Raw genomic sequence first — 13,187 nt, 5'->3', positions numbered from 1 at the left:
CAAGAGCCCCTGCCTCTTCTGGGACCCTCACAAGGAACACCCTATGGCCAGTGAATAAGAGTATGGTTTTGCTTCACCTGCCTGTTCAAGGCAAGGAAACAATGAAGATAACAAAATGTTCGTAGTGGAAAATGTCAGAACTGTTGACCGTCGTAAGGATGAAAGCTAGGCTGCAAAAGGATATATTTGGTGTATACAAAAGTAATCTTTTTGATGTTTTTTACATAACATGTTGAAGCCAAATTACTATCATCTGCGATAAAATGTTTGTTCATTATTGGGTCAGAACATCCAAATGACAAGTCACAAATTCCACCATTCATCAAGTTACTCTAGCCTTATCTCTAATTATCCGGCTATCGGGATGCTTGGGCATCATGTAGATTCAATTAAGTTCTGCGTTGAGTTAAGGAGGCATTTGTCTCCTGAATTTGAGCAATGTGCTTTTAGTAATTTAGATTTTCAATCTTTACTGTCTCTCATGTTGTGTGTGTGTGTGTGTGTGTGTGTGTGTGTGTGTGTGTGTGGTCTTAATAAAGGTTCCTAGAAGAGTCTATGACTTTATGTCATCTATGCTTTGTTTCAGTCTTCATTTATTAATTTATGCTAAATTGAGTCAAAGTTTTCAATTGCTCATATACCTCCTTACAAAGGAAGTGTTTCTCTCACTTCGCAGTGCTAAATCCCAGCTCCAGGCATAGCTTTCCCTTTGTCACATTTCCATGTGTATTACTCACAAACAAATAAATCCTCTCTGTAAAGCATTTGGCATCTTTATCTTCCTTCATGAAAATGCAATTCTGAGATTTCCAATTACACATATGGACCAGATGTGAAACATGACTTAAACGAACAGGGAATTCAGTATGGTTTTGCAATCACGAGACATATATTGTATCCCTCTTATGCTAATGTTTCCTTTATAATTCCCTGTTGTCGAACATCTGCTGCAAGGGCCTGAGTGGCCCCTCTTGGCATGTTCTTTCTCTTTTTGTGCCTTTTCCGCCTTCCCCAATCTAAAAATGGAGGCAGAGTGGAAATAGGACTTTTGCCTCATACCTAGTATATTAACATGAATATATGGCACATAGGCCACCTCTCCTTTCTTTTTCTCTGTGCCCATAGTCAACAGAGAGGGTCAGTCATGGCAGTCTTTGTGACTCAGATTTGGCGTGGAATTCTTCTCAACACATTGTAATTCAGTCAGCTCAAATAGGTGCCCAGTCTCCTTGCAGTCCCTTTACCCTTCTGAGTTTAAATTTAATGTACATTTTCCACGTTTATGTTTCCACCAGCAGGTGTTCCTTTGGAATAAAAATATTAAGTAATATTTTATCAGTGATAGTGATGAAAAGAAAGAAAGTTCTGTGGTGTGTCTTTGTCTGTGTGTGTGTGCATGTGTGTGTATATGATTTCAAACTGGAAGAGAGAATGACTCCAAGGAGAGAAACCAATTCCAAAATGTATCACAAATTTCACTTCGGTTTCTTTAAATCAAAATGTCATTGCCTCTTCTCCTACCAAAACTACTATGACAATCTCAAATGTGTCTTGTATTCACTATACCTCTGTCCATTCATTGTTTCACACTGTACTGTAAGCAGCTTCCAATCATGCAAACCATTGGTACCGCCCCCACTCTTAATATCCTTCAGTGAATCTCATCACACATAAACTAACTTAAAATTAACAGCATCTACAAAATCAGGTATGATTTGGCCCCTGCCTTTTTTAAATCCTCACCATCAAATACTTTTTACCTTATTCACTTAATTTCACCCACGAGGATCTTCTGTGTCTCAAACCGCTACACTCATTTCTGCCCAGTGTCTTCTCTTCCATCCATGCATTTATTTAACTTACATTTATTAAGTGCTTCAAAATCAAGCAGCCCCTTTCCTATTTATCTGGTTGTTTCCTACTCAGATTGCAGGGTGAAAACCACTTCCGCAAGAAGACCTTGCCTGACTGTGACGGGAACTTCTTCTACATGTTCAGTAAAATCTATTCACTCTTCTTTCTGGCCACAGTTCTACAATTCTCAGTCTGTTCTTAGATCTCTGGATGGCATGGGACTAGTATCACCTATTGAATGGAAATGGAAATGTCATATGTCATTTCCAGACTGAAGTGTTTAAGAAGTAAGAATGGGGTAAAAGACCCCGAATTTTCTAGCATTTAGGTGCTGCCCATATCCCTTGACTCCTGTCCTCATATCACTCTGACTTCTGCTTCTGATGGCAAATCTTCTCTGACCCTGATTCTGATGCCTCCTCCTATAAGGACCCCTTGATTTCATTGGGCCCATCTGGATAATCCAGGACAATCTCTCCATCTCAAGTCCTTAATGTAATCACACTTTCAAAGTCCCTTTTGCTATGTCACATAACATATTGGTAGGTTTTGGAACACAGGCATCTTTGGGGAGGAGGGAACATTTTTCTATCTACCTCACCAAGTGACCGGATACAGGTCTATAAAGGATTTAGAACAAAAGTTCTCATTAACATTCAAACTGGAAACAAAGAAAAGCTTAGACATGTGGCTTTTCTACCGAAGTATGTTATTCCAAGGAACTTCAAAATAGCCATCATTAAATTTGAAAAAGAATCATAAGGAGAAGGAAGAAAAGACAGCAGATTCGAGAACAAATAAAATAATAAATCTAAAATAACAATAACATGAGTGTGGTTATTAGCACATGAATTTGTCTATAAACAAATGGAAACTTATTATAAACTTTCAAATTGTACTGCCACTGAAAAAGAGCTTAGGATAAAGATAAAAATGTTTTAAAGCCTTAAATCAACTTTCAGACTCCACACTTGTTCCGATTAGAAATGAACTTTGGAAGTGGTATACCCCTCAATTAGGACGTGATCCCCACACCTTCTTCAGATGTCATCATGGGGGATAATGGGCTGGTAAGAATCTCCCAGAGGGCATAACCAAGGGCCAGGGAGAACACTGAACATCAGAGCTACTCCCAAAGAACGGAATGAGGATTACATCAAGACTTGAGTTTGCCAAATCCTGCTGTAGTAATAGATCCTATTTCTCTTTCGATCAAATTTTGGTTTTGAGTCCAAAAACAGGCTCAGTTCCAAAAACTGGGCAAAAGGCCTGGGTTTTTATTAGGGCCATTGCCCTTATTCTGATCATCCCTCTCTGTTTTCTTATGACTGTACATATTAAGTAGTAATCTTGTTGACCACCAATCTATGGTGGAGATGCCAAATTCGATAAACTATTTTTATAGCTCTTCATGGTCAGACATCCCTGCTATCCATATGATATTATCTACGTGGCTTCTGACAGATAAGCAAAACCATCTGGCCTCTGTCGTTTTGGGGTCTATCAACTGCCCTGCATTACAGAACCCAGTTCTAAAACAGCATCACCTATTATCAATCCAGGGCTACCATTGAACTTCTAAATTATTTTGGTGCCCCACTCAGCAGTTTCTTATTTTTTATTATTTTGGTAAATGGTGTATCCTCTTTGTCTTCCCATGGGACATAGTCCTCTGGTGAGTTCTCCAGCCTTACATGGAATATCCACTTTGGCATGTCCACATCTTTGAGAATATCGATACCATCTTCCATCATCTGCGACAGCAGTTCTGAATATAGTTCTCTCCATTCTTCTAGGAGTCATCAGGAATCATCTCCTGATATTTTTGCCAAGATGTTAAATTCTGCGTATCAGGAGAGTGTTCTCAAATTGATAAAATCTCTCTTATTCAATCTTACATTCCAGCCCCTGATTAAACATCCTCAGAATCACTCCTGTTGTCCTCTCCCAACTCCTGCTGGAGCATACTGGCTACATTCTGCAACTCTTTTGGTATACAGTCCCCTTCCTCCCTTAACAGGACCAACACACCCCCTACTGCCTCATATTGTGACTTAATTCTGTCCCTGGCCAGGTGTTGAGAATGTATAATTGTTTTCAAATATACGCATCTGGAAAGACTTTCTTATTTAGAAAGTGTCCTAAAGATTATTATATTGTGGGATAAGACAGTCCCTACATAGCAGTTACAGAGATGTGAACAGTAGTGTGTTATGCGAGTGTGTGTGAGTGTGTGTGTGTGTGTGTGTGTGTGTGTGTATGTGTGTTGGGGGGGTGGGTGTGAGAGAGAAAGAAAAAGAGAGAGAGAGAGAAAGGATGTCTGTAAATGAGCATTTCATGTTTAAGGCAACTAATGTCCTTTGAACTACTGGAGAAAAAAGTCAATGGATTCTGATTCTGATTGTTATTGTTATTATTATTATTATTGAAACTTAAAGGACAAAGGCTGAGGATTGATATCTAAAAATTATGATATATTTAAATCTGAATAATTTAAAAAACAAGATTAGTGCAATATATTCACACTGTAGTTTGGGAGCCTTTCTGCTGCCACAGACTCTGTACCTAAACAGATACTCTGTTATAAACAGTTTTTTAGAAATTTAATTTTTCATGATGTTCTTTAAAATCACTAGAAAAATACCACTTACATTCCTTATGTGAACACTTACAGTGAAACCTAAAGCCACTCAAGAATAATTTTTGAATAAATATGATCAGAGATAAAAGTTTTCAGGTCTGATTCCAAGAGGCAAGTAGACCACACAATAAGCCACAACACAATAAGCAATTGACATGCTGATGCTCTCAAAGGACAAGTTACCTAAACTTCAGTGTGATGGGAAATTGGGAAGCTCTCTTCAGAAACTAAATTTCCATAGGTTTGTAAACCTTACTATGTATTTTTTCTAAATGAAAGCACATATTCATTATTTTTCTTTATATTCCTTCCTTACCCTTCAACACACAAGCCCCATTGTGAGTTTGCCTATTATTTCTTGATTCCAAAACTCTTTATAGAGTCTGAGCAATTACAGAATCCTGCATCAAATCGTCATATGTTGTGAATGAGAATTTCAATGAACATGTACTTGGGAAATGAAAGACAGATGGTCTTTCAGTCTGTATCTCCTTTATCTCTTTTGTCAACCCAGAATTGACTTCACATGTCTTCTCCATTTTATTTGTATCAGTATGCTTACATGGATTTCATAAATCTTTTTTTTTTCAGTTCACTTGAGTGTTTTCACCAATTCTAATTCTCTGAATGTCTTCTCCATTGAAATCCTCCTTTATTACTTTCGCTTCTTACTACTGTAATCCATTTCTCAACTGGGTCATTTCACATTTATTCTCCAGACTTTTCTAAATAAAAGGTCATAGTAACTAGGTCCTTCTTTATAATAAAGGAATCTAACAAACTATCCCGTTTTGCAGTCTTCACCGCCATCTGAATCTTTGGCATCTGGCACACAGAAGACATTGAATAGTTAAGGGAGAACAAAACCAGTACAATCCTTCCATCCATTTTGACTTTCCTAAACCTGGAGAATCCAGAAGCATCCCTGGGGTTGAAGGAGGACAGGAAGAGCAAGCAAGTGGATGGGTGGGAGATGAAGCACAGACCATATTCCCTTTTCCCACTGTTCAACTGTGGAAGTTGAAGGTCAGTCTGACCTGGGAGATGGAGAAAGTTTGAAACTCAGAGTTTCATTGGAAACTGAAGATGAGATTGACTAGCTGTGACTACCTGAGGCAGGTGACTATCAGAGGCAGGGAGCAGAAAACTCACACAACAGGTCTGAGGGCAGTAATTGTAAAAATTTGTTCCTATCTGTACTCAACTGACTCCAACATTTTATTTTATTTTATTTTATTTTATTTGCTCCAACATTTTAAAATAAATATATTTTTTCATGAATAAATACATGAAGACAGGCAAAGTATTTTATGAAATTAAAAGTAAAGCAGGAAAAAATGCAAAAGTCTCAAATGTGCTACTTACTAGGAGTATAATATCAGACTAATAAAAATAGTCTCTGAATATCAAGAGCTTCATTAAAAAAATAAGAATAAAATGATTTCAGTGCATTGTTGTGAGGTTCCAGTGAAGAATAATGCATCAAAATAACAACCACAATACCTGGAACATAGGAAGCCCTCAATTCATTCTAGTTTACTTCCCTCAGAATTTTCCATCTTTGTATATCTTCTGAGGAGTCACTGTATATCTAGGAACTCTACTTGACAAGCATGAGATGAAGTTCTTTCTCTGTATCTTAGAAGCCATTAAGGGTCACAAAGGTAATACAAATAAAAAGAAAAAACACAAGAGCATCATCAAATTATGGTTTAAACTATAGTATAGTTGTTTTGGAAATTAGGGGAGAAAATGAAGCAAAAATGTGAAATAACACAACACATTTCCTAGAAAACAAACCAAAGTTCAAGTCAACAAGAGGACTTGTTTTTCTTCCTTCTGGCTCTTTCCAACTTGAAACACAGCCAGAGCCTTTTCTGAAGATCAGGAAGCTTAAAGACTATAGGAGCCAGCGGTACATGTCATTGTCCTGATTTGTTATTCAAGACACAGATCTGTATTGCCCAAATTCTTACAGAACACTACTCCCTGGTACCCTATTTCAACATTTGCAACAGATTATTTGGAAAGCATTGTTGGGGGCAAAGCCACATCTAACAACTCCCATTCCTAGAGCATCAGATTTTAATTTTAATAAAAACAAGATTCTAAGCCTTTGGACATCAATTTATGGCAATAGGAGCTGTAAATAAAGTATAAGACCTAGTTACACTGAGTTTATTAATATAAAACCACCATGAAATCAATGGCTTGCTTGAAGAACTTAGATTCAGTTTACTTTGGATTAAGAAAATGTTTCATCTCATTGTGTGTAAGAGCTATAAATATGCACATATAAAGAAAGAACATTAATAATATGGGAGTATATGCAAACTTTTTGACTACTCTAGCCCTCAAAAGAGAGCTCTCTTATTGCTAACCCACAAACCCTCTTGTTAACCCAGAAGATTCAATCTTGGTCAGTCAAGCTGTTACTCTTTTATGATGCGTGCAGTCAGAGTAAAAGCAAACAAGGCTGAAAAATGAGCAAAACAGTGGATGGAAGGTTATGTCAATCTATGTGATATGTAGGGGGAAGGGGAGAACAGCCAGAGTTGGAGATAGAATAAAAGTTGCTTTTACTAGAAAAGAAATATTGACTGTAGTTTTTGTGAGGAGGGTCATAAATGAGAGTCTCTTAAGTGTTGTGGGTGACAACGTGGATAGAAAACAAAATAAGATGTGAGAAACATTGCTGAGGTTGTGGATTAGATATGTTTTAATTTCTCACAAGGAACACAAGTAGTGCTTGGAATTTCTTTTGCCCTTTTTTGGTTTTAGCTTATAAATTGTGCTTTTTTTTATTTGAGAGAGAGAGAGAGAGAAAGTGCGTGTAAGCAGGGTAGAGGGGCGGAGGGAGAAGAGAGAGAGAATCTTAAGCAGGTTCCATGCTCAGAGCAGAGCCCGACATGGGGCTCAATCCTACGACCCTGGGGTCATGAGCTGAGCTGAAATCAAGAATCAGATGCTCAACCAACTGAGCCACCCAGGCACCCCATGTAAATTGTGCTTCTTGAAAGCAAAATCATATATAGACAGGACCATTTGTATCTCTGGGTTGTGAGGGATACACTCATAGCCAAACAGCCAGAAAACAATTTTAATATTCCTTCCCCACACACAGAATGCCATTTGTATGCTGACGCATGTAGTCTATAAAGGTCAAAGGTCCACAAAAGTCAAAGCTCACTTGTAAGAATCTTTGTGCACTAGATGAGCGTAGGATTCAGGTATGTAAATGAGGAAAATAGAACCATGTGCAGCAGGATGAGGGGGAAAAGAACAGGCAGAGCAAAAGAGGTCAGTATCCAATGAATACAATATGGAATTACTTGGCAGTTTAAACTGTTCACAAGAACTTTGGACCAAGAGAAACAGCAATTTTCAGAGACACAAGGCTTTTTGTAAAATGTACATCAATCCAAACTGAGAAAACTCTGGGGAATCATATGAGTTCTTTTCTCCTTGGTGACTAAGATCTGTTACATGTCCCACTTCTCTGTAAGCCTTAACTAGGAGCTAAACTCCATCCAGACATCCCATGTTATCAGTACTTGCCCCACAGTGCATGTATACTCAGTATTTGGTGAGTAAATAACCTCCTCTCACAAAAACCACTGCCTCCCGCCACCATAATACTATGAGAAATTAAAATGAACCCTTTAAGTGTCTGGCTCCTTAACTAACTTTAAGCTCCATGAGCTCCAGGACGGTATCCCATTCATGTTTGGAGTCCCAGTTGGCAGAGTGAGCGCTCAGGCAATGGATTTTGAACTGAACTGAACAAGAAATATACAAAAAATAAGCTCTAGCTTGGGTGGAAAGAGAGTGGGTAGAGGTACATATAGACCATCTTCACAGAGTTAGGCAGGAAAGGATTTGCAGGTAGATTGAGGTGAACTCAGTCTTGATGTAAGACCTCACAGTCTAGCAAGTTCTGCTGTTATGAGCAGTGTAGAAATTATGTGGTAACAGTATATGAAATACTATGGTTCCATTCTCTGTGTCATATACTTTTCACAGGTTTTGTCAGAAGACAGTATCGAGTTGCAAATAAGAAGATTATCTGCAGAGTATCTTGTACCTTGAAGTTACTTGGAGGTGAGTCTAAATTTTGTATGGTGACACATGAACCATAAGCAAGAGATCATATTCAGAACAGTTCCTTTGGGAGACTGAAGGTTTATTCTAATAATGCTGTGATTGCTCAACGTCTTTTAGGAACTTCCTTTAAAAACTTTGAAAAATAATTTTCTTTGTAGGTGAATATTACTTTGAAAACAGGCAAAAGTTATCCACACTTTCGTGTCGTGAATGCATATGTGTTATTAACAAAGTAATGCAGTGTTTTGAAAAGAAAATAAGGCGTACGAATGAAATTACTGGTATTTTGGAATTGCTTAAAATCTGACTGAAATCAATGCCGTTAGAAGTCACAAAAATATCTTTATCACAACAATACTGTGAAAATACGTAAAATGCTTTCTAGAAGGACTAATTTGGGAAACAACACTCATGTAAATGCATAAGGTCTGGCCTGCTTGTTCCAGAAAAGTCTTGGAACTTTAAAATATGGATCCCATAGGGGCGCCTGGGTGGCTCAGTCGGTTGAACATCCAACTTTGGTTCAGGTCATGATCTCAAGGTTCGTTAGTTCGAACCCCGCATCAGGCTCTGATGCTTGCTGCTGTCCACGCAGAGCCGCTTTGGACCCCCAGTCTCCCTCTCTCTTCCCTTTCCCAACTTGCACTGTCCCTCAAAAATAAATAAAATATTTAAAAACAAAATAAAATAAAATATGAATACCATATATTTTTCATTTTCCTCTGTGTGCTTTTATAAGGAATGCCAAAGAACAATAAGAGAGAGAAGAAAATAGGAGAAAGCAGTGGAAATTGAGAAATCCTTTGCCAATACCGAGGCACTGACAAGGAGGTTTATGTCAAAATATTTATGGAATTTAGAGAACAACACATGAAATGGTCTCTTAAATTATCTCTAAGTGAAAGGATGTGGGCAGACTTACCAACTTCCTGTGTGAACTTTTATCCTATTGGAGTTTGTGAGCCCTACGTATAGTAGTCCATCTATTAAATAATTAGATATTTATTAAGACAGCTTAAACCAGAAAGAGAAAGAAATACAGCTCTATCCCTCCCCTGTACACCCATTGGCTAAGTTGTCTGGGCAGTCAGTGCCATGAAATCATTTGCTTGTGAGAAACCACACTGTTTTTTTCTTTCTAAAGTTTAGGTATGAATAAACCACTCTGAAAAAGCTATCTTATACCATTAAACAGTCACTGTCTAGTTACAGGTTAGATCTCTGCCCTCTACTGGAAAATACTATACATGCACCAGAATGTTTCTTATTTCTACGTTTATGGAAACCATAAATCAATATGTTGATCACAAATCACTGTGTTTCCTTATTTAAATATATCCATATCCTTAATATTTATGAAATTCTCTTCTATTCTCAAGTTTTGTTAGCATATCATTAAAAATATGTATTTAAGTACTTCTCTACCACAAGACCTCTTTTTCTGTACTGGCAGTACAAAGAAATGGAGTGGCGTGGTCCCTGTCCTTTAGACCTGGGTAAACATACATGTGCACACATGTGTAGATACCATGTGCATAATACAGTAGCCACTAGGCACATGTGAAAACTTAGCATTTGAAATGTGATGGGTCCATATTGTAATGTGCCAAAGGTACAATGTACACACCAGATTTCTAGAATAAAGAATACATTAAATGTTAATTGCTTATTTTGATTACTTTTTGAAATAATATTCTGGGTGTATTGTGTTTCAATAGATTGTTAAATTAATTTACCTCTTTATTTTACTTTTTTAAAAGTGGCTACTAAAAAATTAATATATATGACTCAAATTTTTGGCTCACATTACATTTCAGTTGGCTAGCACTGTCCTAGAAGCTCTAATTTAAGAAATTGATACAAATACATAACTTACTATATAAACATCAATATGGTATATGTAATAAGAGATTATATTTATATCTGTTAAGCATGTTGAATTTATACATCTCCTAAGAGGGAACTGTTACACTATTATTATCATCATTCATCTGTTATTTTTTTAGACAAGCAAACTAAGGCCAGAGAAGTTAAATATCTTGACCAAAGGGGAAAGTCCATGATTCGAACCCATGTAGGTAGAATTTGGAAGCTGTGCTTTTCATCACCACACCACATGCCGCTGTAAAGAACATGGATGAGGGTACTTCATTGAAGTGTGGCTTCAGAAATGGCTTTCTGGTGTAGCTGAAATATGAGTTGAATTTTTTTTGTTTATTTTATTTTGAGAGAGACAGAGATTGAGCATGAGCAGGAGAGAGGCAGAGAGAGAGGGAGAGAGAGAGAGAGAGAGAGAGAGAAAGAGAGAGAGAGAGAGAGAGAGAGAGAGAGAGAGAGAGAATCCCAAGCAAGCTCTCTACTGCCAGTGCAGAGCCTGACAAAGGGCTCAAACTCATGAACTGTGAGATCATGACCTGAGCCAAAATCAAGATACGGACACTTAACCAACTGAGCCACCCAGGTGCCCCTGAATTTTTAACAATGAATAGAAGATGGTCAGGTAAACCTCTTTCTTATGTGAAAATAAATCCATAGAAATGAGAATGTTATTTGAGTACACGTACATGAAAGCTGTCCTAAGGATAAAGGAATGGCAAAATCCTTTATCTCTAAAACCTTTGGGCACCCACAGAGGCAATATGAGATGTAAAAAGGAGCAAGAGAAGGGAGGAGGAGGAGGAGGAGGAGGAGGAGGAGGAGGAGGGAGAGAAGGAGAAGCAAAGGAAGAGGAAAAGGTGAAGTATGTGGAAGAGGAGGAGAAAGGAAGAGAAGGAGGGAGAATGAGGTGATGTCATTGTTGCTCACAGAGAATTTACATTTGGCTGGAAGTGGAAAATTCTAAGCTTTTGCAACTCCATCACTTTACAAATGTAAAACTCAATAAGTCTATGATTTCTGTGAGTCCCAAAATTGACCTCTTGTTCCAAGTCTAAGGATATTAATTGGCAATCAGTGTGTTTCTAACCCACGGGAGAATTGTCTATGGAAAATAAACTCAATGGTGAATCCCTAGAAAGTTTGCACGTAGACAAACTGAGCCAAAATCAGGACAGTGAGATGCCTGCTTAGTTCAGTATGCGGCACCTTCATGTTTCAGGGACTTTTGGAGATTTCCTGATAATAATAAAGACAAAAGAACATCATTTTGAATGATTTAAAAAAGGAAGCAGTTTCTTGCCTTCTAAATCTCATCTTCCAAGATTAATGCTTGTGTTCAGGTAAGGGGTTCGGGGCAATAAGGAGAGACGAGGGGACACTCTATTAGTTTCTACATGTGTGAGGAAATGTAGATCCTAGCTCTGCTCACTGCCACGGAGATCTGCTGTTTACAACAAGAGAGACGCAGTCTCCGATCATTACCACAAAAGGGGAAGTTAGGACGAATTGCCAGGAAAGAGTCTAAAAACCCAAATGAAGAGGTGGTGTGGGAAAAGAGAAACAGAGGGTTGCGTTTGGATGATGAAATAAGAGCAGGGATGAAGCTGCCATGTGGGTGAGAACGAACTTCTAACCCCATCGGCCAAGTCTTCCTGGAAGGGATGAGCCTGAGTTAAGATTTAAAGAATGAGTAGAACTCAGCCTGGAGAAAAACTGATTTCAAAGGAATAGCAAGTGGTGGAAACGGATGAACAATGACTCGTGTGGAATCAGAGTGTGGGGCTGAGCAGTTGAGCGTGTCTCAAGCATTGAGAGGAAAGAGTGGGAGACAGATAGGAATGAGGTAGGCAAGCTCACTTCCTGGAAGGCCTTTCAGTCCCTTTTAAGCATCTTGGATTTTACCCTTTAGGCAATGGAAATCACCTAATTGTGTTGGGGAGAGAGTGATGTAGTCGGACTTATATAAAGAGAAAATTTCTGTTTACCTCCTTTTCTTTGTTCTTGCAACTGTTCCTCCATTCCAAACTAGCCCCTCTCCCTGTTACTATTTTCCTTTCATGTAGCCAAGCGACCTTCAGTTTGTAAAAATACCTATGATTCTATTATTTACTTATCCCAATACAATGGGGTATTTTGGAATTTGCTATTTCCCCAAATTAAAACCTACCAACTAATGCTATTTTAGTCATTGTTCAGTGTAACCTTTTGGAAGCTCTGGTGAAAGTCTTTAAATACTTTTGAACATATTGAGTCAATACTTTCTGAATTTCTTGGGTAAAGGCTAATAAGTGCTAGGTGAGATAGAGGCCAATACTCTTTCTTCCATAGCATCTTAGGACATGGGTTCTCTTCTGCTTCAAGAAAGAAGAGACCAGGAAATTGTCTTAAGAGCAGGCAATATGCCTTTCGTCTTTCTCCTCCATGTTAATCATAGGCCATTAAATGCAACGTGTATTTTAAAAATAGGAGAATGAATCAGGATCCAATGTCAAATCCTGCCACTTGCTATCTGTATGCTCATGGATAAGATTCTTGATCTTCCAAAATCACCTCCCAGACTGTAATATTAGAGCAATAATACTAGGTGGCGTTTGCTGAATCCTTGCTATGTGCCAGCCACTGGCCTACCTTCAGTGCTTTATACTTATGATAGTACTTACTTAATCCTCACAGGCAGTCAATGCTATATCCTCATTCTTATTTTACAAAT

The sequence above is a fragment of the Panthera onca genome, chromosome F2, assembly GCF_046562875.1.
Source record: "Panthera onca isolate mPanOnc1 chromosome F2, mPanOnc1 haplotype 2, whole genome shotgun sequence".
Classification (NCBI taxonomy): Eukaryota; Metazoa; Chordata; class Mammalia; order Carnivora; family Felidae; genus Panthera; species Panthera onca.
Note: the sequence above shows the minus strand (reverse complement) of the source record.